The sequence below is a fragment of the Bacillus rossius genome, chromosome 15 (assembly GCF_032445375.1).
Source record: "Bacillus rossius redtenbacheri isolate Brsri chromosome 15, Brsri_v3, whole genome shotgun sequence".
Lineage (NCBI taxonomy): Eukaryota > Metazoa > Arthropoda > Insecta > Phasmatodea > Bacillidae > Bacillus > Bacillus rossius.
The window spans coordinates 27,728,044-27,755,023 of record NC_086342.1 but is presented as its reverse complement, the minus strand read 5'-3'; the positions used below and the strand labels follow the sequence as shown (position 1 = coordinate 27,755,023).

Below are 26,980 nucleotides of genomic sequence, written 5' to 3'. Positions count from 1 at the left end.
TTGAAACTCTGCAAGTATTTGTAATCCGGATGACAAAACAATAATTTCATGAATATGATCCGACGAGGGAAAGAGGGAGGTAATAGGGGCAAAAAAAACTACTATTTTCGTACTATAAGCAAAAAACTACTACTTTTGAGGCATGTGCATTAACCATCTTTAGGATTCTTCCTAACGCGTTCTTTTAAAGATATTTAACAAATGTATAGCTTATTAGCTTTTATGCAGCTACAATTTTTTATTTTTTTTGCTATCCAGTTGCTAACCAGGTGACTTCAGAACGGACCTCCACTCCATGGACTATTACCTCCAATGGTTTTTTTTTGTGTTCACGTTATTGTAGTCTATGGCCATGGCTTACAAATAAACACCCATTGGTCCAATTGTAAAAACAGCGTGAAAATTGGTGTAACGAAGGTTCGTTCGTTAGTGATACGAAATCGTTTTGTCGTCGGTAAGACATCAGAGAGTGTCGTCGCCAATGAGATGTCATAGTGTTTTGTCGTAAATAAAAGTGTTTATAGCAATTATTCGTGGCTATATCGTTAACGATTTTTTTTATCATCCCTAGCAATGGTGTTTCCATGACGATTATTCTATAACAATGATCTGGCTTGGTAGATTTTTGACAGTTTTTGAATCTTTTAGGGCCGCTATCTACCTGTTGTCAAAATTTAGAGTTTCTGGCTCCACTAGAAGTCAGTTAGAATTAGTATAGATGAGTCAATCCATCAGTCAGTGAGTCTCACTTAGAACTAAAGATTTATTTGGATTGATTGCATATCTTTTGTTATGTAAAATATTTTTCAGTGACAAATAGATTTTGTAGTGTATTGTAAAATATTTGATGAAAAGTGATTGTAACTTTTAATTTAAAAATGGTTTAGTGCATGTAATCAAATAGAAGTATAAATTCTAACACGCGTAGGTTTACGTATTCAATAAGTGTTGAAATTTATCTGTGACATGAATTTGCGATGACGACGTTGTTCAGCTGCGGGACAGACAAAATCTATGACGTTGAGCGATAAGGAAAGATATTTTGGTGGGTACCTGCGTACATTGCGACTTCGCCTTATCGATGACTGTTCCTGCGATTATGATTAGAGTGTGACGTGGACTTCGTCATTATCTCAAACGTATTTATAGCTCCCTTTAGTTCCTCATTGACTCTTGATCAACCAATGACACGAGTTACTGAACTTTACTGCTTATTAAAGTCGCAGGCTTTAGACGTGTAGGCTGTTCAGTGAAAAGGTCAAGATTGTTATCTGACAGAAAGTAATGCCGTGTTTTAATGGGGGCGTGTGAAGAATCGGGTAAAAAATTTTTGTTTTGTTTAATTTACTAAAAAAATAAATAGTTCATTACCGTTCCTCCCTAAAAATTGTTAGTTTCAACCACGTTTCTGGCATTCAATCATCAGTTTATAACTTTTATAAAAGACTACTTACTATCTAATTATAATTTTAATTTAATCTTATAAAAGATTTTTAAGTTTTGACGAGTTGAAGTTATAATTTAAAATTAAAATCCGGCAAATGTAGAAATTTTTTTTTACTATTTCAGTTTTTAACTTTGCATATGTTTGAAATGTTTTAAGCCTAATTTGTAACTCACAATGAAGATTAAAAAAAAATTTGACAGAAATCTAACACTTTTTTCAATGGTGTAATATGATTTGTTGAACCATACGTACGTAATTATTAGAGTTTTTAGACGGTAAGTTAGTGAAAATATGGATAGCAATAAATGTGAAATATCTCTTGAATCAAGAATTTTTCCAAATTATTTCGACAGCCAGTTTCCGAAGAGTTTGTTTGAAAATTTAAAAAATTATTTACCGTGTATTAGCGGAAGATCATAACAACTAAAAACTCTGCGAGACTCTTATCTATATATTTTTTTTAATGAGCAACGTAACATAGCGTATTGTGGACTCGTAGAAATATTTCATTCCACCTTCGCTGTGAGCGGATTAAAGACACGTCTTTCCTTGGAAAGGCGAGACTCTTCGTGTTTCCATGTTTTTTTTTAATCCAAGACCGCAGCCATAACCGCAGGATGAAGATGCTGAAGAAACGCTTATGCTCTCGCTAATTAGTTCACTGTGCCGTTACTTCCCGCATCCTTCGTAAACCTTGCAGGACCTTAATGCTGCGGGAGTAGGATGCTTGGAGCTTCCGGTATCCACCAAGATAAGAAAAAGAAAGAGGTGTATTAGGTTGCTTCGCCTAAAGTGATTAATAACTGTTGTGATAAAAATAAATAAATAAAAAAATAGTTTAGGTGAATTTACAATGATTCAGGATTGGTTAAGTGGTTCGCACTGGAAAGATTAAACATATTAATAATGACAACTAAAAATAAGAATTTAATGTGGCTTTGAGAGAGGAGAGTGAGAGTTAGTTGAATTTTTTTTCTCAAATCAGGGATGTAATCTCACTCAACCTCGAAAATATGTTACTAAAGAAATACAAATTTAAGTAGCACATTTTCTACGTAATATTAATTATGAACTTTTTTTTTCGTGTAGTGCTACAATAATTACTTAATGTTTCGGATATTTTTGTGATTCCGAAGTTAGTATTTCCAATGTAAAAAAAGGATGTAACTAATATTGTTTTTTATGTAGTTGTAATTTCATCCACTTGAACTTCTTAAAAAAAAACTTATTCAAATTATTCAAATATTACTTGTAACAAAAGATAAGTAGCTTAATATACAGGCATGTGTGAGCCAAACGAAAAATTTCAGACATAAGCTTTGCAAAAAAAAAAAAACTTTTATTGAGTTATTCTAGTGGCCTATATACAATTTTGTAATAATTTTCTTTCATTTAATTAAAATATTTAATCATTAATTATGATAAACAAAGGGTTTTCAATAGAAAACCCAGCGAATATACAAGTCTAAGATTCTAACCATGAATGTATACAACCTTATTTGGTAAAAAGATAACGCTTAATTTTCACACGCGCAATAACTTTTTTTTATAAAATAACTGAAATGTAACCCAATGTTTACACCAATGTACCGTCTTACAGGAAATTGCATCTCTAGCATTTCATATTGCTACAAAATTTATGACAATAGGACCATGACACACACAAATCATCACTTAAGTCTGCTATATTTGTGGATGCCTTACTATAACCTGAAGTTAAGCGCAACCGATCTTCTCTTCAGACGAGTGCCATTGTTCTGGCATATTGCTCTTTGAGAAGAAAACGTACATGTAACACGACAGCTCATACGACTGAGATACAGATGAAACAGCACAGAAAAGTTTGATACTCATCACATACGGGCACGATGTCAGGAACACTTATTATGTCATCAAACTTATTGAAGGAAAAAAACCCGTTAAATTTCGAGTTTTTCAGACTTCTTCACATAAATTCAGAGAAATTTCCCAGTAAAAATAAACGAATGGTACGAGCATGGATTTCGGAATTTATTGTCGGAAGATGCCGGGCTGTGACTTACATACATTGTAAAATTTCTTTCGTAAATGGAACATAAATTTTCATATAAAATTATAGATATTTATAAATTTGTAGGAGGAAAACTATGTCACTACAAAATAGTGTTCGCAGTAATACTGGGTTCGGATTCTTACCTGAGCATTAATGATTTCTGTTGTGCCAGTACCTCCTATGGTTAAAGTTATTTTTAAACCGTTACCTGAAAAAGTTCCCAGTATTAACTGCGCTATTAATACGAAAATGCTGCTAAGGTGGTCACTGTGGCAGGAATCTGAACTATATCAACTATACTATACTATATAACTATACCAACATCTATGTTTCTGCTATTTTTTCCTTAGAGATTGCCAGCATCGCTCTGTCTCATGCACGTAAGGTCGATGTTCCATTACCTGCCAATGTTGTTGTGGTCCTTATCGACACACTAAATTTAATTTTTATGCAAAATACAATGGAACCGAGGTGATTCGAATCATGATAGCTCGGACCTTTGGGTTGGAAAACACATGCCTTTTACCGCACGGCCACCGAGACATTTACCAGTCCGAGAATTAAATAAAGTATACAAAATCCTTTCTGGCACAGCCTACAGGCGTAGGTAGATTTCGAAGTACATATTTACGCTGGAAATATTTTGGTAACTTATATAAACTTCTGGAACATGTACGTTATATTCTCCAATATTACAAAATGATCGATTTATTATTTGATTATTTTCCATGCAGACCTACCCCCTCCTACCCCGCCAAAACCCTAGTCCCACGCACTGTCTATAACACACCCTTCGAGTGCAATATAAATTGAAAGGAAATTCTACATTTGTAAATTATAATTCAGGATGGTAAATTCCCAAAAATATTTCGTGGAAAAAAAAATGGTATGTTAAACATAACTTTTATAGCAAATAGTACATCTGTAACTGGTGTGGTACACCAGAAAATTTTCAGATGGTGTGGTTGATATCGTTAATTCTATTGAAGTTTTACTCAGTAGCTGGGACACCGTTTGGTTATGAAACATAAAATTCAATGTAATCAGGTCGAATGTAGGTACGTGTTTCGGGTGAGGTTGCCGATGTTCAAGCCGACATCATCATGCTTTTGAGGTAAAATGTTCCTGGCGCGACTATTTCCCGGTTGTCCGAATTTGGCACAGCGGTTTTTTTTTTGACGTGACAACGTCTAATAAATCGATGAACGCCGGCTACACGCACGAAAAATTTCCCGTTACGCACATTGTCCCGGTACGCTGTGTCCCGTTACGCTCATTGTACGCTTGCGCCGCATCTATCTCTCTTCCACTCGATTGGAACAACAATCGATTTGTCTTTTTCGAGGCACATTAAACTTGAAACACTCCCATCCGTTTCCTACTTTTCCTATCATCGTCCTATCCTTAACAGAATAACACAGATTGGAAGAAGTTAAATAGCAAATATGTATAAAATTTATAGTTAAAAAAATCTCTTCGTTAAAGTAATAAACATATTTGAATTAATGAGTGCAAATAAAAGTAAATTTGTCAATTAAATTGTAGATTTGATTTCACTCCTTCTTTGTTTCCATACAAAATAGTGATAATTAAATAAAAATTATTCAATTTTATTCATAAAAGTTAGCAATCATTTCATCAATGTTTTTTTATGACTTTGTCACGTTAAACTATCGTCCGTAAACCGACTTTACAGACAACCAATTTTTTTTTTAAAAAAAAGGCGTGTGTCTGTTTCGATCAAACGAGTTCGACTCGGAAATGGATAAAAAAAAAATTGGGGGAGGGGGTTGGAGTAGTGGAGGAGGGATGAGGGGTAAACACATCTCCCCCTCCAGTCCCCCCCACCACCGCAGCAAAGTGACCAACCCCACGGCGCCGCGTGGGGTCGGGAGGTGACCCGGGTATATTGCGTCGCGGCGCCTGAAAGGGACGCCCCCTCCCCTCCTTGCGAAACACCCCCTCCCCAACCCCCCCTCCCTACCACCCTCCCGGGGAGTCGAAACGGCGACCCGCCGAGCAGCTGAGTGGCGCTCCCCGCGGATCCTACAAGCAAACACTCTCGCGCGGACACTCTCCGCACATAACCTCACTTTTCCATTTCTCCCTCGATTAAACACCCACTGTATTTATTTTTTTGTTTTTTTTTTTTGTTTACTGGGCTGACCTGTTGGTCACTCCTCCACTTCGAGACGAACACGCAACACCACATTCTCATTTCCCCTTCAAACACCATCCTCTTCGTCTGCTCTGGGAATCATTGGCACAGAACTGAACACGAAGCCTGTGTATTCACACAAGAAATATACGAAAATATGTGCGAATCGATTTCTCGAATCCTCAAAAAAAAATCAAATATTTCAGCAATCGAGAGTTCGATATTCGAGGGAAAAATTTAAAGAATAATTCAACACTGATAGCTCTGAGGTCCTATTACCGTTCTCTATACTTTATATACGTAATTTTATAGATAAAATTATTATATAGTTTATCGGAGGAACTTAGATTATCTATTATACTTATAAAGGGTTGAATGTTTCAACACTAAACTTAATATCTTATTGTTAGTTTTTATATTTTTGATATTCGAGATGTATGTACAGATTCGGCGGATATATTCGAGGTGCATTTTGTGATTCGAATTCATATTAGGATATGTGGACACTGGGATTTGGCCCACCACTAATCTATGTTCACTGTATTGTTCCTACCAACTCTAATTTTGGTAGCATAAAATTAAAACTTGTCCCTCTATATTCTTAACTTTAACACTGCGAATGATGTAATGTCATCACTCATTAATACACATATTTTATTGAACTGCAGAAAGATTACCCGTGTTTAATGAATAAATTGTTGACTGTATCGTAAACTATTGAAGGAGATGATATGGAACTGACAATGCATTTGCTTAGAAAACGTATCGAGTTCCTGAAATTAGGCAACACACATTTAAATAAATAACAAAGGTTGTTTTCATTTCATACTCACACGAGTTGTATCAAGTTTTATTAGTTGAAACTTAGTTTCTGTGACTACAATAAATTTTCTTCTTCACATTCTGAAATAGTACGTCAATACCTATGTTCTTATGAGAAAGGTGCTCTTGCTTACCTTAATTCCCCAAATTTTAAATTTTTTTTTTTTTGCTAACAATTACGAAAATAATTTTCACGTAATTACAAACTGTTTGACATATATTTAAATAACTGCAATCACAAATTTTATCGTTAGTAAATCTTTTTCACATTGACCTGTTAATTCAAATTGTTGAGCACATTCGAGATTTTATTTTTCGCGAAAAAAAGATCCACAAAATTAATTCACTCATACCTGAAACATCCTTTTTGTTTATAAGTAGCACCAAAATGTTTATAAAGCATTTCAGAAAATACATTATTGAAGGTTCCGCCGTATTTAAAGCTGTAGCAAGAACAAAGTTCAAGAACAATTTACATTACAGAACTGTAATAGTTCTGAAGGCAGTAGCACCCAAATTTAAGTCTAGTATCATATATGTTATTTTTATTCAGTAGTTTATAAATCCTACATTATTGTAACAGAAACAGTGTAAATATTGCTAATTGAATTATTAAGGAGTAAGGGGAAAAACGTTTTTGAAGAAATCGTAATCACAGTTGCTGTTACAAAATACGTTTGTAACGATAACAACGTACGTTACTGGACTGTGTAGTGACAGTAACTGTCTTTTCTTCAGCTGTTGCATGATAGGTTGTTAAATCAATATTAAATATATAATTCTCTTCAATGATAATTATGGAGCAATGAAATGCTCAGTAGGGAATCATGTTAGTATGATATCACATAAATGATATGCATATTAGCCCCTTCTTACAAACCTATTTCCAACCCCCTTTCCCCCTTCTTTGAAATTAGGGTATGTTCCATAGCCAATATGCTCCCCATACTCTGCTATATTAGATGATATAAATAACAAGAACACTATATTAAACCGTAATAACAAACTTGTTGCATTCGTTAAGATTATACCGCACACAGTTTTGTTGGTGTTTTGTATGTGTCCACAAAGTAGCATATATTTAAAGAGTGAGGGTCAATTGAAAAAAAAATAGTTTATATAACTCTAACGGGCCAATATCATTTCTAATGTGGTATATCATTTCTATAAATGTTGGCATTTTGGTTCATTGTAGTTGTCTCATGAAAAGACGAGCCGCAGAAGTGCCTGTGTTTTAAGTTTCAACATTTCGTTTGCATTATTGTAATTTTAATTACGTAAACACGTTTCATTTGTAAAAGTTCAACTCAAATTGAGCTTACATAAAGCAGTAAACGTAATTGTTTTTGTAAGACTTTAGATAAAATTAATTTTTGTATCTTTGTGAGAAACGTTTTTTTTAAATAAAATTAAAAATAGCCAATTTAACATTTTAAGAGTGAAATAATGTTTCAAATGCTCCAGTTGTATTCGAGTTTACTTATTTCGAATGAAGAAAGAATTATTAGGTTTTTAATTTTAGTATCAATGGAAAAATTGAATCGCAAAATTTACAATTTGAAATTTTTTGCAACAACATTTATTGTTTTTGTTTTTTTTTCAATTATTTGTTAAGTTAGCCGTCTGGGTGGCCAGCCAATGGCGTACAGACCTCCGCGAAATTACGCTCCATTTACGAACCTTTCGTGATTTTTTCAAACTGTGTTATCAGTAGAGGCTAGAATTCAAACACATATACCTCTTAGATAATTTTGCTATTAACTTACTGTTCATCTGAACGAATTTGAACCAGTTATAAACCCTTAACCAACGAAGGATCGAATCACAGACAAACCAGCTGAGACGACTAACAAGTCGGCAACCAATGAACTGGCGTTATTTGCCCGAGTGTACAGGGGTATGTGCAGTCTATCCTAAAGGCCATCGAAACCGCGAATTTTGCAGGTCTCCAGTTATCAGGGACGCAACTAGAGGGAAGCAGACAGGGTTTGTGTTGAGGGTGACACATTTGGGAAAAAGGGAGGGGTGGGGGTGCTAAACTGGCAAAGTAATTTTTTCTCTTGATATTTACTTGCATATCGTAGTATTAGAAAACAAAAAAAAAAAAATGGTTGTCTGTAAAGTCGGTTTACAGACGATAGTTTAACGTGACAAAGTCATAACAAAACATTGATGAAATGATTGCATACTTTATGAATAAAATTGAATCATTTTTTATTTTTATAATAAAAGAATAAATACTTGAAATTATACTAGTAATCAAATTTTAAAATGCAAGAATAATTAACCTTTATTGCCGAAATTGTTGTAATAAGCAATGAAAACCACATTAACTTTTCACTTCACTTTATAAACAGTCGAGTGGAAGAGAGATAGATGCGGCGCAAGCGTACAATGGCGTAACGGGATACCGCGTAACCGAACAATGTACGTAACGGGACACAGCGTAACGGAACAGTGTGCGTAACGGGACACTTTTTCGTGCGTGCAGCCGGTGTTCATCGATTTATTAGACGTTGTCACGTCAAAATATGTTTGCGGGCATATGAACGAACTTTTTGTTTGTATTTAAAGATATATACATGTACGTATATGAAGTATTTAAAAACTAGTATTTTTCGTGTACTTTAATTCAACATGCGATGTATTAAAAACTAAATTACTGCAAATAAATCTATTTACCATATAATTTGATTCAAAAATATTTAGAATAGCGGAATTGATATGTGGTGGTGATATGAGGTGTTGTGGGAAAAGGTTTTGATTTGGTTGGTTTGAAGAAAAAATATATAATGAGGCCCCAAGATGAGTTTTTGCCCCGGTGGGAAACTAGTTTAGTTACGTCTCTGTGTCTCATTACGATGATTTTAAGAACCATTGCACCTTCCTATAAAAGTTTATTTAAGTGGCTTCATATTTTTCAAGGTGCAATTTACGGACAGCGGAGAACCGCTAAAACAGTGGTTTTCACGGAAGTTTTTAGTGACGGAATATTTTGGTGCACAGTATTATAAGTAGGAGAGGTACTTGCAGACATCATTTATCTTTAATATTCCACCATTAAATCACATGGTCCCACACAGGCGTGCAACTGAAGCGAAGACTGCACTACAGTTCTGTACTTGGCATGTACATGATTATGAAAAATACTTTAATTGGACGGAATTTTTAACGAAGTATTTCACTCAAGAGTTCTTCGTGGTTTAAAATAAGCGAATCTTTGTAGAAACTGCGCCGTATGTTGATGTCCGAGTTGCATGTTTCGTTACAAACAAAGAAGAACAAAAAGAAGAGCGTTCTCACTGTAGGCTTTACCATTTCTGAATTTTTTACGTGACGTATAATAAATCGTTGAACACCGGCTGCACGCACGAAAAAAGTGTCCCGTTACGCACATTTTCCCGTTACGCTGTGTCCCGTTACGCTCATTGTAGGCTTGCGCCGCATCTATCTCTCTTCCACTCGATTGGAACAACCATCGATTTGACTTCTTCGAGGCACATTAAAACTTGAAACACTCCCATTCGTTTCCTACTTTTCCTATCATCGTCCTATCCTTAACAGAATAACACAGATTGGAAGAAGTTAAATAGTAAACATGTATAAAAGTTATAGTTAAAATAATCTCTTCGTTAAAGTAATAAACATATTTGAATTAATGAGTTCAAATAAGAGTAAATTTATCAATTAAATTGTAGATTTCATTTCACTCCTTCTTTGTATCTATACAAAATAGTGATAATTCAATAAAAATGATTCAATTTTATTCATAAAAGTATGCAATCATTTCATCAATGTTTTGGGATGACGTTGTCACGTTAAACTATCGTCCGTAAACCGACTTTACAAACAACCAATTTTTTTGTCAATACACTAAGAATGCCTTTCGGATTCATTTTCAAAGTAAGGCGAACTCAGATACGAAGATTACTGAAACTTTATGAAGATCCCTGGCTAATTTGTAACCAGCATTCTGCGTAAACTGAAGGTGAAAGTTTTTAACAGTGTAGAGGTGGAGAGAGGTGTGGTGCACAGGCCAGTTTCGCCCTTAGCCCCTCTTCCCCTCCCCGGACAGTTTCAGAGGGGTCGTTACCACAACGCCGAAATACCACAACGCCGAACGTACAATAACGCTGAATACCATAACGCCGAATGCCAAATTGACCGCAACGCCGACAGCTAGAAAACTGCAGTGTACCACAACGTCGAAATATAGTAACGCCAAAAAATGTCGCTGCGGGGAGGAGGGGCCACAGGAGCAAAATGAAAAACAACTTAATGAATTTGTGTGCTAACCTTACCTAACCTAACATTTGTGGCAGTCCTGCAATGACATTTTTTCGGGGTTATTGTATTTCGGCGTTGTGGTAATTCGGCGTTGTGGTACACAGCAGTTTTCTAGCTGTCAGTGTTGTGGTCAATTTGGCATTTCGTCGTTATGGTTTTCGGCGTTATTGTACGTTCGATATTGTGGTATTTCGGCGTTGTGGTGCGTCCCCGTTTCAGAGCTTATGCGCCCAGCGAAAGTAGGCTTAGTGAACCGAAAATAGCCTGCGCACTTTGGGTTGGACGCCACTTATATAGACAGAACCTACACTCCATCATATATAATTCCTCAGGTTTCAAAGTCTAGATGGCTTGTGTTCCCAAAAATGTGGCTCTCGCAAGCATAACTAAAATTTCACGACGTATTCGTGAATGAAAACGTGAAAAAAAAAAAAAAAAAAAAATGAAATTTGCGGTAGCGTAGTTGGATGCATGTCAGCTTTTTTTGGTGGGTCGGTTTTGAGTTCGAGTCCCGCGTAAGGCAGATCAGTAATTTTCGTTTCGTCCAATTTCTTGCAAAACGATGTGTCAATGTTAATAAAAAACTGTGTATTTAAAAAAAACATGAGCAAGTCTTTCAGTACTTGCCAGAGATTTGTAACATGTAAAATCAGTAATGAGCAAATTCATGTCTTCTCATGTTGCAAATACAATTATATTACTGAACTAGCTGCAATCCCCGGCGTCGCCCGGGCTGAACACAGGGTGATATATTGTCCGCGAGTTAAAGCCAAATGGGTAGCGCCATATGACAGTGTGGTGGGCATAGGCAAAATGACACGCAATATACTGTTCGTATGTCTATGACATATGATTTTCTGTTTACCCGTGGCGATCGGTTGAACGGTCCACTTGGTTTATTAACTTGCTTTTTGGTGTTATTTCGGTTATATCGAAATTCACAATATAATTTGGTCCCTACCAATGAGTCAACACCACAAATTTTTCAATCAACCAAACTAAAAACCAAAATTGAGATCTAAAGCAGGGTTTTACACTCTTACTCCAGCCAATTCCACGACTCCTCTTTGTCCCATATGTATTATCTTCCTGACCCATTATCATCACTTATCTGGCACACATTACTTATCAAAAAACAAATCAACACCATGTGAACAATTCTGCCTGTCAGAAAATAAAAACTAATGAAATTTATATATATAATATTATCATATTTTATATATATATCGCAGAGGCTACCGCCCCCTCGCCCCTCATGACCGCCCACCACATCATACATGCGCGTGCAATACTTAATACTTATTTGGCTACAACACTAATACTTACATTTTAAATATCGCGATATCTTTTGAATGAAACGTCCGAATTGAATAATTCAAAAAGTTCTAGAAAGGTATTGAATTCGTCTTGAATATGCAGTAATTTATTTTGATAAGGATTAATGCCAAGGTACACAATAAAGAGTTTTTGAAGCGACGGCATTTTAATTATTTAAAAAAATAAAAGAAAACACTAATTGTGAGATAACTACAATAGTTAGACATATGGTAACGCGATATTTTTGAAGACAATTATATGTTCTGCAAAGTGGTAGTACATAGTTTTGTTCTATAATCAATAGGTTTCGCAGCGCACGCCGTGTAAGGATTTTTTCGGGTTATTTTTTTACACCTTGGGTTACCTTATTGGACTTTTAGTAAGGATCCCTAATGTTATTGATAATATAATATAGCCTATAGCCTTCCTCAATAAATGTACTATCCAACACTGAAATAATTTTTCAAATCGGACCAGTGGTTCCTGAGATTAGCGCGTTCAAACAAACAAACAAACAAACTCTTCAGCTTTATAATATAAGTATAGATATAGATTCTGACAAAAAATCTAACGTGAAATTCTTTAAAATAATGCCGAACTTGATAACTATACGCAAGTTGTATTTTAGACTACATTTATGGACGCGAATCACACGTGGTTTTTGCCACCACCGTTAGAATTCGCTGCCAGAGCAGGTACGTCGACTATCGATTCTTTTGATTAGCAGAGCGAAATTTTAAACTATGTACAATGATGCGGCATCGATAAAAGCGAAAAAGAATTGAAAATAAACCTTGGCTTTGGATCTGATTTCCGGCAAGGAACTTTATTTAAATACTGCCCATAGTGTAAAAAATTCACATACACACACACACATATCTCTTTGGCTTTGTGAACTTTGGTTCAAGATATCCGCCAAAGATGGCGGCACCGTGGTTACACTTTTCCGTTCCATACGACTTCCGATCCATTCACAAAATGACTCGTACCAAATGCTGTATATCGAGAGCTAAGAAGTTACACATCATAAATATATATATATATATATATATATATATATATATATTAACTTAGCGTAGTTAAGATACTAGACTCGCGTTCTGGAAGAATCCAGTTCGATTCCTTGTCTGTCTTTCACGATTTCGGTTTTTTAATAATATCCTTAAATTATTCCAGGCAAATATCGAAATTTCGTATTCTGACCTTTACCGAAAAAAATATATATATGCGCGTTAAGTGCAAGTAAGTATATTAATTTTTTTTTTTACCGTTGTAACTTGTGGGGTATTTGAGAGAGAACGGATTCGCTTGCGAACGAAAACGAGGGAAAGGAGGAAATGAAACGTTTCCAACAAGCACAAGATTTTTATCACGATTGCCTTTTTTTTTTATTCCCTCCCAACCCCCCTTGTTGACAATCTTCTCACGCTCTTTTGTCGTCGATAAAGATTGCTACGTCTTTGTGTCGCCGCGGTGAGAGGTCGAAAAACACTTAACCCGTGGTTCATAAATAAACACTCGGGTTTCGCACACTGTATTTGAACAATGCACCTAAAGTAAAAATATAAATATTTCGGGAAGAGAACATTATCTTATATTTCTCCTTTATTTACGCTGAACTCCGATCGTACAACTATAGTGGAAAAAAAATTAATAAAGAAGATATTGTTTTACATTACATTTATTCACGCTGAACTTGAACCATACACCAAAAATGAGGGGAAAAAAAATATAAAAAACTTAAAAAAAAAACAATGTTTTGCATTCCATTTATTTACGATGAACTTGAACCATGCACCTAAAATAATAAATAAAAACATATTGGGAAGAAAACGTTGTTTTACCTTCTTTTTTATTTACTTTGAACTTAAAACATACCTATACCTAAAGTGAAAAAAAATTGGGAAACAAACCTTTTTCTTTAAATTACTCCTTTTTCCTAATTGAAAAGGCAAGAAATGTGAGGGTAGGGCAATGTCTGGAGAATGTGAAAGGAGAGACTGTCCAGGAGAATGATGAAATTGAATTACTCATAAATAAGGCCTCAAGGAAGACCAAGGAAGAGGTGGGAAGAGCAGATAGTTAAAGGGGTGCAGGAGAGAGGAGAATAATGGAATAAAGTGAAGGTTTAGTAATGGTGGAGTAACATGAAAAGATGGAAGCATTTTAGTTCGATGACTCGAACGCAGGCTGGAAGCAGTTGATGATGATGATGATGATGATGATTATGGTGGTGGTGGTGGTGATGATGAAGATGATCATATACTTATATGAATGTTGAAATTGAGTATTAAATATGTATCTTTTTTCATATAAACATTTATATAATTTTCAATAGTTTTTAGAATATTTTAAAATTTTTATAGTCATTGGCTAACATCAATTTGATTATCATTGCGCTATAACCCCAGTCAAAATGCTCTATAAAATTAGGTGCAGATGCTTACTGAAACCTTACTTTTAATATTTTATTTCAACTGAATAGAGAAAAGGAACACATTTCCACATTACATACTCGTAATACTTGTCTCTTTGGAACTGTATATCTATTTATTTTCTTTTAGTGAAATGTTTTGCAATATTTTATCTGTGTATTTTAACAGCTATGTGTTCATTCGTGTAATAAAAATTTCAGTAATTTGTGTGTTGGAGATTGATTATATTGTGCTAGCTGTGATATGGAAAACATTTTGAGCATCCACTTAAGAAACCGGATTGGTTGCCAGTTGTATGGCGCACTATTCAAATGGTATGCTAATACATGTTATTGACTCAAATTGTTTTAAAATTATGTGATAGTGAACCAGGAGGTAGAGATTAAAAATAAGTTCTTATGCCATTATGGAGGAAGGCTGTATATAATTTGACTTTGCCCGTTATATGACTTAACGGATATACTAGGCATGTATCTGAGTTGAAAACTGTTTAAACCTAAAGCCAAAATAGCCTAAAAGTTATTCTGAAATTAGGGTTGTGCGACAGAAATATTACTCCAAAGATATTCAAGTATATAAAAATCAGTGATTGATTTGTAAATGGCTATAGCCATTTAACTGTTCACCAATTGAAATTATATAACTACTAGGAGGTTGTAAGGCGCCTAAGGTGCCCTTGAAAAATGATCAATATAACAAACACTTTATTTTAATATAAATAAATTTTTATTAAAAATTATTTTTTTAATATTGTGCGAATGAAAATAATTTCTGATATAGGTATGTATATGAAATAATAAAAAAAAATTAAAAATATTTTTATACATTATGTGCATCTGTAATATCTACCTATAATTTTAGCAACATTTCAATAGGGCATAATTACAAAAAAGAAAATATGCGAAAATCTTTAGGGTAAACAAACGTATATTACCTATATACATTTAAAAAAAAAACCAAAATACCAACGGTTTTTAATACAAATACAAACTTCAAAAATATTAACATATTTAAAAAATAAAAACAAAGATTTTAGAAGGGTCATAAGTACAAAATTACAAATATCATCAAAAGATTCCCAGTGATGTACACTTGGATTTCCAAAACGGGAAAAAATTTTTACCGTTTTTCGTTAAGATCTAAATTTTTTGAGATATAAACATTTTTTTTGTAATTATAAGCATAGTTTGTTATAAGGCGCCTAAGGCGCAGTTTAAATATGATGAATATTACAAACATTTTAATCTAATAACTAAGCCTGTTACACTTATGTAGCTTATTAACCAACGTTAGTTGAATTGATACATGAACAATATTAACTTTGAACTTTTGAAATGTTGAGCACCAGTGTAATTTCTTAGCTAGGGAATAGCCATTTTCTTGTTTTTATTAACTTGGAAAGTATTGTTTTCAAACTAACAGGAATATATAATCTTTTTTTTTAATATTTGTATTTCTATTTAAGATAACAGTGTACTAAAATGCATTGTGTAGATTTGTTGTTATTAAGTTTATATGTTTTATGTTGTTAAGAAAAATAGATTATATTAAAAGCCATAGAGTTGTGTCAGATCTTTGGATGTTTAATACTGATTCTTATAAAGTAAATAATACGACATGAATGTGGCACGAAACTACACTATTCATATATACAAAATAATATATTTCTCAAACTGACAACATACCTACACTACATAGAAGTCCAAAGATATTCTGATATATATACAAAGTAGATAGGTACAACTCAAAAATAAATAGACCACTGTAGATACTTGAGGTAAATATATTTTTTTTTAAGTTCTTTGATTTGTATCTTAGAAAATAAGCAAGATGGTTTATGAAACAAATGGAATTTTATGTGTCTTGGCCTCTACTTTCCATCCTTTTCCTTAATTTTTTTAATGGCGTTGAATGGGAAATTTGTATTTTTATGATTTGAACCTATTGGTCCTAAAACTGGGGCGAATAGAATCAGTAATTTTTTTAACTAGAAAAATTATATTCACTTCAACCCCCGATTTCGCGATTTTTGAGCACTACACGCTGAAAAATCTCCGCAAATTCCCTTCTACGCCACTTGAACAAAAAAAACCACGGTAATTCAATGAAAACTACCTGAACAAAACAAAAAATTCTTCGAATAAACGATCACCAACCTAGGTTATGATGTAAAAAAAAATATTTTGGCGGGTCATCTGATGATTTTAGCACCTAAGTAAGTATTACCAACTTCTATCGACAAGGCGGCAACAATCTGTAGTCGGATACCTACGACTTATAGATCGATACATTAAATTCGGCTGCATACGTTCCCGATATGTGTAAAATTCGTTGGCGGTATCTATTTTTATTTTGAAATGTTTCCCCGAAGTTTCATCGTATTCACCTCACTGATTCTATTCACCCCAAGTTTCCGTACGCGCATATACATGCCGTTGATCTCAACACGAATAAGCTAAGACTCGTTTCGAAAGCGAAAGAACTGAAATAACCCCAAGTGAAAAAAAAAACTACCTGTGATATTCTCGTGATCCTAAATATATCCAACTTGCTGTTTGCAGTCTCCCCAGGGAAGCCGGTTGCTGTGGCAACCGTGTTAGTTCACAAGCGCGGACGTATCGCTAAGATTCGTGCCTTTCAAGCAGCCAAGTGTTGCCACCGAACTTCCGGCGATATCCAAGAAATGATGTTGAACTCAATTCTGTTGACCATTTTCAGGTGAAAGAAACGATATTGTACGAGGCTGATCGAAAGCATCAGAGTGGTGGAGTGAAAATATTTTATTAACCTTAATAATCTGAAAACTTTCGGAAGGCTTAATAACACTAAAAGGATATTTGATACCAAGTGGGTTAAGAATGCAGTGTGGTCTTTGAATGATACTTGCAATGTGGAAGATATACTTTAAGCGCTTTGACGTGACAACGTCTAATAACTCGATGAACGCCGGCTGCACGCACGAAAAAAGTGTCCCGTTACGCTGTGTCCCGTTACGCTCATTGTACGCTTGCGCCGCATATATCTCTCTTCCACTCGATTGGAACAACCATCGATTTGACTTTTTCGAGGCACAGTTGACTTGAAACACTCCCATTAGTTTCCTACGTTTCATATCATCGTTCTATCCTTAACAGAATAACACAGATCGGAAGAAGTTAAATAGCAAACATGTATAAAAGTTATAGTTAAAATAATCTCTTCGTTAAAGTAATAAACATATTTGAATTAATGAGTGCAAATAAAAGTTAACTTATCAATTGAATTGTAGATTTAATTTCACTCCTTCCTTGTATCCATACAAAATAGTGATAATTCAATAAAAATGATTCAATTTTATTAATTTAAGTATGCAATCATTTCATAAATGTTTTATTATGACGTCACGTTAAACTATCGTCCGTAAACCGACTTTACAGACAACCAATTTCTTATTTACGAGTTCTAGTGCTGGTTTACATCGCATCTCATAGAGATAATTCAAGAACGGTCCAAGAGATAAAAACACAGAAAACCAGCCAAGTGCAGCCGATGTTACATGTTAAATTCGTTGACGGTACAGAGAATTCCATGAAGGAACTAATCAGAAAAAAAATGTCAAGCAAAGACGAACACAGTATGGTGACCACGTCTAGACCATTGCAACAAGAACTGTAAATACAGATAAAAAAAATTGGTTGTCTGTATAGTCGGTTTACGGACGATATTTTAACGTGACAACGTCATAAAAAAACATTTATGAAATTATTGCATACTTTTATGAATAAAATTGAATCATTTTTATTGAATTATCACTATTTTGTATGGATATACAAAGGAGTGAAATTAAATCTAGAATTTAATTGATAAATTTACTTTTATTTGCACTCATTAATTCAAATATGATTATTACTTTAACAAAGAGATTATTTTAACTATAACTTTTATACATGTTTGCTATTTAACTTCTTCCGATCTGTGTTATTCTGTTAAGGATAGGACGATGATAGGAAAGTAGGAAACGAATGGGAGTGTTTCAAGTTTAATGTGCCTTGGTTGTTCCAACCGAGTGGAAGAGAAATAGATGCGGCGCAAGCGTACAATGAGCGTAACGGGAAAAAGCGTAACAGGACAATGTGCGTAACGGGACAACGAGTCATCATTTTTCGTGCGTGCAGCCGGCGTTCATCAATTTATTAGACGTTGTCACGTCAAAAGACATTGGCCAACACAGTGACAGACAGACTAACCCAACGATGAAACCAAACAAATGTTCCGGACAACACAACGACGAAAACATAGATGAACACAGTATGCCTTCTAAAAAGAAAACATTTTTGCATGAGACTGCACAGATATTCTGAACAATACGATGACTACTGCACATACAGACTAATAACGGGAGCAGATATAAGTTCCCGAAACGTCGCAACTGTTTGGTAGACGTAAGATTCCAGTTATTCAATCCTTCGAGTCTTCAACTCCACAAAATTCCCCAAATATTTCACATATTCATCCCCAGCTTTTGGTTATAAAGTTACTAACAATTTGAAGATAATCTACTGTAATTCCTATTTCATTAAGTACTGAATGCGTCAGCCATACTTTAACAGAAAAAATTTATGTTATGGAAAATTAGTAAGTTTGTGTCAGCCTTTACTGTGTATGTTGTTGGAAAAGACACATTTTTATTATTATTATTATTATTGTTATTAATATATATCAGGCTTCCAAAGGAAAACAATTAATATTTCTATTGTGTCAAATGGCATTGTTAATAAACTGAAAGTACTACTTGATTATTAAATTTTCAGAAACTTAAACTATTTATAATAACTGCTTTAAAAATCCATCGAATGTTCACGGGGGCTTTTGGAGACTTTTTTTTATTTGTCTTCCACTACTCAAGACTGCCGGAAACGTATTCCTGCAGGGTTTTTTTTCCGGGAGGATTGAAACGGTAATCTAAATGCTGCTGTTGTAACCAAGTTTCTTGAATCTTTTAAGTAGTACTTATAGAATATTTTTTGCTAATTATTATTTAATGACTAAATTAGTATTTGTGCACGTGGAAAAATGGAATAAAATTGTTACTTGATAACTGATTCAATAAGACCACGGCCTCTTTAAGATGTAATATAATACACTCTTGAAAATACCATTTTAAATTTCCTTCGTATGTGTTAAAAATGAATACGTTTATGAGTTCCTATGAGCTAATGATTATTGAAACACAAGTATATAAATATATCTTCCCTACTGTTAATTTGCTCTAGTATGTTTAAAGATCAATTAATGCATCGTATGTATTGGAGAATTCCTTATTTATTAGACATTTGTAACTATTTGAAATTAAAATATTAAAACAAAATAAAATGAATTGGTCGTATTCGTGATGCAAAGCTATAGAATTACCAAAATATATTTGATTTCGAAAATATTTATAAAAATTGAGGAACATTGTTCCCGGGAGTAATAGTTCCTTGTAACATATACAATTGTATTTTAAAGTAAAATATTGAAATAAGGTAAGTAGTTGAATGTGTGTGATGCGAAACTGTACGATAACAATATAGGTATATATTTTTTTAAATAGGAATTATTTAACTTTTATATGAACTCAATACGCTATATGGATGTATTGCACTTTAAGATTGTTTCCTCGCTATTCCACTTTAGTAAATTTATTGAAAAATTGAATCCGAAATATAATGCCGTTTGTTATTTTGTGTGGCAAAAATCGTCGATGCTAGCGACATCTAGAAAGCAACTTGAAAACAACCCAACCCCTAGTGCAACCAATGATGCGAGGTATCGAATGGTGTAACGATCAATACAGCTCAGCTCAAGAACACGTGACTGAACACAGCGCTACACCGCAACTAAAGCGTGAACTATTCCAACCAATGGCAAGGCGAGCGGGATATTTAAATTGTCGTTGAGAGGCGCTGTTAATGCCGCGTGCTACCGCAGCGAGCGCTGTGAGCGCTTGTATCTAATGTCGTTAATTTTATACATTTTAAAAAGAAAGGTATGTTTGAAAAATAAAATAAACGTATGTCTTTATTCGTGAAAAAATAAAATTATGAAAAAAAAGTTCTACTCCCTAATGCTTATGATTTTTTTTTCCAACTGTCAATTGTTTGAGCCATTTACCTCAATTGTTTGAGCCATTTACCTCTAGGAGCGCGTAATTCGACCACAGTTGTTAAAATGGAAGTTGCCGGTCCTTTTATACCAAGGGTTATACTAACTCTCGTCTATGCTTATACCGAGAAGGCCAGAACCATGTAAGGATTACGTGAGTATAGAAACATCATGCCAAAAAACTTTAATAATATACAAATTACTTAATAAACCATATAATATGTATTTATTTAAACCAACACAGCATACATATTAGAAACGGGAATTGAAAAAAAAAATACTTTGTGACATGTATTAAATGATTTCTATATGTGTAGTTGTTTACAAATTTTTTTTTAAATTTAACAATTTTCAGCATTACTGTAAATGATTTACTTCAAAGTTCATAACTTTCGTTAATTTTTTACTCTATCACTAGAGTGCTCACACATTAAATATAAAAAATATATTCATACCATAATCAATAGTAAGACTGTAAGAAAATGAAATAAATATTTAAAATAAAATAATACTTAGACTTAGATACAGTCAAAAGTTTGTTCAGCTTCTTTAGCTCTTATTATTTACACTTACTTTTGTTTTAAATTTGATGCATGTCTTATAACGCACGAAATGTATTCAGTCATAAAATTAAACAAATAATACATCCTATTTACCAAATACTTTCGGGTTATATAAACAGAGTAGGACTACGAATATTGATATTGACACAAGAATCATTGTTAACTGTACACAAAACAAGCCTCAAAAATTTTACCATGTTCAGTGGTATTGTATTATCCCCAAAAAAATTTCCCCTCTCAGTGGTTATGTGTTTTAGAAAATATTTGAAGTTATAGAAGGGATGAAACTTTGTATTTTAAGTATCTAGTTGTTTTCTACTTATCAGTGTTCGGGATTCCATTTAAAAGAGAGATTTGTAGCACACTCTTGGTTTTTATATAAATTTCAAGCTATTGGCTTAGTTTGTGGCATGACATGGCATTAATTTTATCTTCCATAGTATACTATGCTATAATCCAATATTTTCCATAAGGCTTCCGTACAGTCGGGAGGAAACAGTTAATAATTGCATGCGGGATATTACAATAAGAATTAGCCTTAGTTCACGAAAATAATTTAAAAAATTGTTCAATCCTCCCGGAAAAAAAACTGCAGGCATACGTTTCCGGCAGTCTTGAGTAGTGGTAAGATAAATTGATCATACAAATAATATTATATTTATAATTCAAGCTAAGGGTCAGTATCAAAAGAAAAGGTTTTGCAGCTACTTAATACTTGGCTGGAACCAGCGTGTAGATTTAATTAATTTTAACGTTATGAAATTTCAGAGAATATTTTACCACACAAACATTACCCATAATTCTCTGTTGCAAAAATTTGCCCTCAGATATATTCTGCACTAGCAGCTGTTTGTAAAAAAAAAGTGTAGTTAGTATTTACAAATAACACATTTTACCTAAGTGATCGTAAAATGGTCACTTCAAGAAGTTAAAGTTCTGCTTTTCCATAGCCGCCAAATCGTTTAGTTTCACTTCATTGGCAAGATTTGTTTTCTTTTTTGACGTTACAACGTCTAATAAATTGATGAACGCTGGCTGCACGCACGAAAAAGTGTCCCGTAACGCACATTGTCCCGTTAAGCTGTGTCCCGTTACGCTCATTGTACGCTTGCGCCGCATCTATCTCTCTTTCACTCGATTGTAACAACCATCGATTTGACTTTTTCGAGGCACATTAAACTTGTAACACTCCCATTCGTTTCCTACATTTCCTACCATCGTCATATCCTTAACAAAATAACACAGATTGGAAGAAGTTAAATAGCAAACATGTATAAAAGTTATAGTTAAAATAATCTCTTCGTTAAAGTAATAAACATATTTGAATTAATGAGTGCATATGAAAGTAAATTTATCAATTAAATTGTAGATTTAATTTCACTCCTTCCTTGTATCCATACAAACTAGTGATAATTCAATAAAAATGATTCAATTTTATTCATAAATTATGCAATCATTTCATCAATGATTTGTTATGACGTTGTCACGTTAAACTATCGTCCGTAAACCGACTTTACAGACAACAATTTTTTTTTCTTCCTTTTGTCAAAACCTGAAATAAGTAAAACAAAAATTAAAAATGCTGGGAGAAGCATAACCTCAAATATGTCCGTGAAATTGCCGGGTCTATGATCATTGGTCCGTGAGTCACGCCCTGATTCGGCTAGAGAGAGAGAGAGAGTGTGTGTGTGTGTGTGAGAGAGAGAGAGAGAGATAAAGGAAAGAATCAAGATAGTAATTGGCCGCGCACCAAACGCGTGACTATTATTCTCTCGCGTTGCAACGCCCGCTCTCTCTCTCTCTCTCTCTCTCTCTCTCTCTCTCTCTCTCTCTCTCACTCTATACTTATCATCGGACGCGTGCTCCCCTCTCATCAGCGGCGCGTAATGGCGCAGGGCGTCGCGTTGCTTCGATTGGTAGCCGGTGACGTCACCTGCCGCTCCCGTCCGCTGTCCGACGGCATAGATGATTATGGAGAAGAAATTATTTCACGTATAATATAGGCACAGAAAATAAATAAATATAATGAAACCGTAACACGACGTGTACTTCAATAGACGAGCGATAATTAGATACATACCAAAATATTTATTCTTAAAACGTTAAAAATAAATCTGTTGTCATAGAAATTTCTTCTCCGATTTCTTTAAAATTTTGACACAACGTTCGAATACGCACATTATTTAAATACCTATGTCACACCTGTGATGTGTAAAAAGATAGATATAAATATATATATTGATAAAAATATATATAACTGAATGTTCGTGTGTTCGTATTCTGTTTTGTAAAGATAAGATATAGATAGGAAGATATAGGTATAGAGAGTTAGAGAGGAAAAATACAGATATATAGAGGGATATATCAAGGATATATAGATATATAGAGAGATGCAGAGAGGTATGGCTAGGGAGATGGATTGAGATATAGATAGAAACATATATACATAGAAATATTGAGTGATATGGAGAAATATGAATAGAGAGGAATTGATACATATTTAGAGAGAGATAGAGATGTAGGTATAGAGATATTTATATATATGAAAAGAAATAAAGTGAGATTTACAGAGTGAGATATGTAGAGAGAGAGATGCTCTGTATGTGTGCACCTACTTCAAACAAATTACAAAATAATTGAAGTAGGAATAGCAACACATGCCGGTCATTAGCTAGAAATAAATAAAAAATCGTTTGCATAAAACATTACAAAAAAAAAAGACGTGTTTACGCCCACAATAATGTTAAAAGTTCCGAAGGGTGATACACTGCACTTGTAGTAGTTAGAAAATGTTTTTGTCAATATGGACCCCTCGGGTTTTATCTTACGTTCACTGCAAGAAAATTCTTTCACCGTACACAATTGGGCTTACTGTTACTGGAAGGAAAAATTTATTTGTCACAAATAAATATTTTTTTAAGACTACAAAATTATTTAGTTGTCGCCATAAAATATTTTTTTTGTTGTATCTGTATGGACAAAGGTATTTTGTAGCAGCGAGAAAATAGTTTCTATGCGATGTGATAGAACGGTTAAAATCATGGAGGTAAGAAGTAATAGACTAATACCGCCACGGTTAAAACGGTGGAATTTTACTCGCAAAGAACCACGTTCGATAACCCAAACTGTCCGACAGGATTTTGGTTTCTCTCTGGTTTCCGCAAAATTCACTCCAGGTAAATATACTCGGGTGGTTTCCTGACCATTTGCCATGGCCAATTCCTTTCTTAATATCCTGGGGTTTCGAGCTCAGTTTATTAATTTTTTTTGCAAGTGGGAGATAAGGCAGACATGCCGTGAGCCAATGGGATTTATCGAGGTTCACCCATCATATAGGATTTTGACGTTACGGCTGCCATATTGAATTCTGACGTCAGGACGACCATATTAGATTCTGACATCAGGACGGCCATATTGGATTCTGACATTACGGATGCCAATTTGTATTCTGATGTCAGGGAGGCCATATTGGATTAACGTCAGGGCGGCCATATAGGATTCTGACGTCACGGCTGCCAAATTGAATTCTGATATCACGGCTGCCAAATTGGATTCTGATGTAGGGCGGTCATCTTGGATGACCTTGGCCATGAAATTGACCTTTTGCTTGTCTTTGACTTTTACCTTCGAATTGGACCCCCCTCCCAAACCATTTATTCCGTCAAAATAAACAAAATACATACGAATCAAACTGGTGAATAGGGCCGACAATTCTTATGCAGTCACTTCTAATGCAATATGTGACAAAAAAATACTTTAAGATTTTTTTTTGCTAAATGATTGTAACGGATAAGCAACCTTTTTTTTCAGTGATGAAATAAAACAATATCTGACCAACTTTCAGTGGTGTTCGATAGGTATTGAATCAATGCACGAGTACCCTGGTTGTTGCAATAACAAAGTTATTTGGGAAGTGTGATTGTTTTACCGCTTGCGATGCAAATGTTCTTCACCGGCTAGCGTCTCTGGAAGTTCCAACTTATAAAAAGGAAGCGGGAGCAAAAACTTCCCTGCTTCCTTCCCCTCTTTTGCACGTGAGGGAAATTTCGTACTCAAATAACCCTCGCTTGGAAAAGCCAGGTGGAAACTCGTTGAAGAAGTATGAGACGTCGTTTCTCGCCATGGTATATTTTCAAAGATCATGTTTACAACAGAATATCTGGATGGTATGTATTTCCCTGGCTACTCAAGCGTTCCCTGAATAAACAAAATTAATTTACAGTCCTTTTTCTAATAAAAAATAGAAGGCATGTAAACCTAAAGTTCTCACCAAAATACAAAGTGATTATCAGTTTGTAAATATTTTTCTCATCTTCCATATTACGATTTATATATCATATAACAAAGAGTAATCTCATATTTAATATTTTTTTGTATCTAAAAAATTGAAAGTGCTAAAGAAACTTTATACTCAGCTAAAAATGTTTTCAGATTAAAACTGACATTTTTGGTTAAATATTTATCCTGACCATTTAAAGTTTACCCAGATACTTTCAATGTATTTCATAACCACAGTTCGGTATAGACCAAACATATACGTCCAAAAATAAGTCTTAAATGTTAAATTTATAATTTAATTTGAAAATCTTAATAATTTTAACTATCAGTTAAACAACACAATATATAAAATTACATTTGGTTATTTAATGTTAATTTAGTGCGTGGTCACAGACACGAAGGAAATTTTGTTCATATTTTTATGTTAATATTGATATCAAATAGTTGTGTAAATTTAAGCATGTAAGTATGATATGGCGTCTTCGGAGTTGACAAAGTAGCCTGAACTTTGAAATAAATCACTAAGTGAAAAAAGAAGTTTCTTTCCAAGTTAAATTCAATGAATGCGACATTGAGAGACGCTGTGATATATTTTATAAATTACAATGGATGTTAGGTAGGATTCTGTGAAAGATACAGATAAGGCTAAACTTGAAATAAAGTAAATATTTATTGAGGAAATCTTTGAAAATATCTTGACTAGGAGTGAATTATAAGTGTTTTTTTTTTTTTTTTTTTGGCATCAGCTATTGAGGTAATCTGTTGAATGTACGCACCGAAGTGACGCCAATTCTGTATCACTTAAATTGGCAGATAAATATTTTGGAAAAGTTATTTACCATATTCTATGAACTGTAATATTTCAATTGACTATAATATTTTATTATTTTTAAGTAAATTTATCAATTTTCCCTGGTGAAATGTAAACGTGTCAATGACACACGGAAACCAGATTCCGGTTTAAGTCACAAGCTAAAAGAACCCTAAATTTCTAGTTGGAGTAAAACATTAAATATTTTATTTCGTTTGAGTTTCAATACGAGCTATTTGAATCAATTAAACGCGTATTATTAAATTGGATATAAATTTTGATCTATACATAATTGTGTCCTTCATAATGCCTGAGTTGTTACCTATTAAACGTAACATTAACACACGTGTGTGGATAATGATGATAAAAAATTTACAGTTTACAACACAAATTGAATTATCACCATTTTAGTAAATTAGTTTTAAGTTATTTCAAGTTTAGTTGTGTATCAATATTATTTTTATGGTTTATTAAATATTAGGTTTATATGGTTTAATTGTTTAAAGTGTCTTACTATACTAAATTAATATTACATTAAATTTCATATGATTATTGATTTCTAAATTATTTTATATGTTTAACACTAACTACACGTTGAGTAAAGTTTAGTTATGGCGAGTCCGGGATCAAACATTAATTACATATATGTACAATAAGTAAGATAAGTGTGTAACGTATATCGTAGCACACTTATACTAACATAAATA

General features: G+C 33.9%; 1 protein-coding gene across 1 annotated transcript in view; it reads left to right on the top strand.

Annotated features, from left to right (window-relative positions):
* LOC134539686 (prohormone-1-like) overlaps window positions 1-26,980 on the top strand; it is a 344,120-nt gene that overhangs the window by 109,904 nt on the left and 207,236 nt on the right. The gene's annotated exons all lie outside the window — the stretch shown is intronic.